Source organism: Buceros rhinoceros, unplaced genomic scaffold, assembly GCF_000710305.1.
Source record: "Buceros rhinoceros silvestris isolate BGI_N320 unplaced genomic scaffold, ASM71030v1 scaffold4799, whole genome shotgun sequence".
NCBI classification, from domain to species: Eukaryota; Metazoa; Chordata; class Aves; order Bucerotiformes; family Bucerotidae; genus Buceros; species Buceros rhinoceros.
The window spans coordinates 45,322-46,964 of record NW_010429673.1 but is presented as its reverse complement, the minus strand read 5'-3'; the positions used below and the strand labels follow the sequence as shown (position 1 = coordinate 46,964).

General features: G+C 44.8%; 1 protein-coding gene across 1 annotated transcript in view; it reads left to right on the top strand.

Moving 5' to 3' along the window:
• The window catches only part of SFXN5 (sideroflexin 5), a 58,649-nt gene that overhangs the window by 17,578 nt on the left and 39,428 nt on the right, over nucleotides 1-1,643 (top strand). The gene's annotated exons all lie outside the window — the stretch shown is intronic.

The window sequence follows — 1,643 nt, the reverse complement described above, 5'->3', positions numbered from 1 at the left end:
AGTTCACAGATTGGCTAAAGCAATTTCAAAACTGTAAGAAACAAACCCTCATTAGTTTCCTAAATCTAGTCCTTGTGTTGGGAATTTGGGAGATTGGATTTAAATCTATAGCAACATTTAATTTCATATTCACAGCAGGGTGATTTCTGTGAGTGGAGGAGCGAGTTTATCTGCAACACCAAATTGAATCTGAAAGTAAAATGCTTTTATTACCACTAGCCTCACAGTGGTGTCTCCCCCAGGCTCAGGTGCATCTTTTCTGTTTCAAAAGCTGCTGCTCTTCCACTTCACGGTCAAATCCTTCCATCAAACCTACAAACAGAGGCTGGAAACCCAACAAAAGTTGTCGTCTACACAGACAAGCTGTGTCCAGGCTGTAAATACCTGAATCCATGGGGCAGCACCCGCAAAGCCATGCTTAAGATTGTCTTAGCTTCACCCTTAAAGCCACCTGATTTAGATGCTTTACAGTGTCAGATTTTGCAAATGCACATCCCAGACCTTGGAAAATGTAGAAACAAATATCAGCCAATCATTGCTGAGGGCGAAGAAGGTTAAGACAAACCCCTTGTTCTTGCCCAGACTAAGAAGAACCGCCGTGGCTCCCTTGGGCTCAGCGCTGGAGTCCTGGTGGCCGAAGAGAGGAGGATGAGTTCCTGCTTGGGGTCTCTGTGAAAGCCTCCTGGAGCTCTGGAAATGCTCCACAGGGGTTTGAAGACCAGCACCCTGCTTATGCAGGCCTCACCCAGCAGTTGTGCTTCTCAACATCTTCCTCTCAGCCTCCGGAAAGAAGAGATGCACTGTGGATGCATGTATAATGTAGCAGCTTGCAAAATATGTTCTCCCATGCTTTGCTTGTTTTTTTTTATTTTTAAAAGCCCCCAGATCACTTATTTGCTGGCAGGTTTTTGGCTTTGGCTAGATTTTTTTTTTTTTTTCAAATTTTGCTGCATTTTTGGCTGAAAACTTTCTGGCCACGCATTGCTAAAGACTTCCATTTTCGGCCTAAAATTCCTGGTTTGGTGCTATCAGGTTTTGTTTGTGTGTTTGGATGAAAAAGAGAAAATGTTGTGCGGGAGAGTAATTTGAAGACAGAAGTTATTCCCCACAAATAGGTTTGTTTAATTAATAACCCCAGTTCTGCTTGAAACAAATTTTGATGGAAACTCTCCGACTATCACTACTACCCAACCACACTGAGGCTGACGAGGCAGCGACTCTCCTCCGTGCTGGTGGATTAACACACGCAATGACAGATCCACGCAAAACTGTGTTAATTCACATGTCTGAGAGGCAACAAAAAGATGATCTGTGGTTATCATAGACTCCTGCTGTCTCCCGTTTCTATTAATAGCTCCTTACTAGCCCAAGTGTCCGCAGTGGAGTGGGGTGGTGTAGTTCGCACAGACCCTGGGAGGAGGAATGAATTGTGTTGGGTCAACCACTGCCTCCCAGCCCCAATGATTTTGTGCCGGATGGGGAAAATGCCAGTGAAGTGGGTGAAAATGCAGCCAGGGTGTTTCCAGAAGGATTGAATGGCATTGCAGGGGTTTCTAGTTCGTCTTCTAGTGGGAAGGAGTTTAAACCCAACGGTTGGGTTCAACTCAACCGTTTGTTCACCCTTTCATTTAAACGCAACAGTT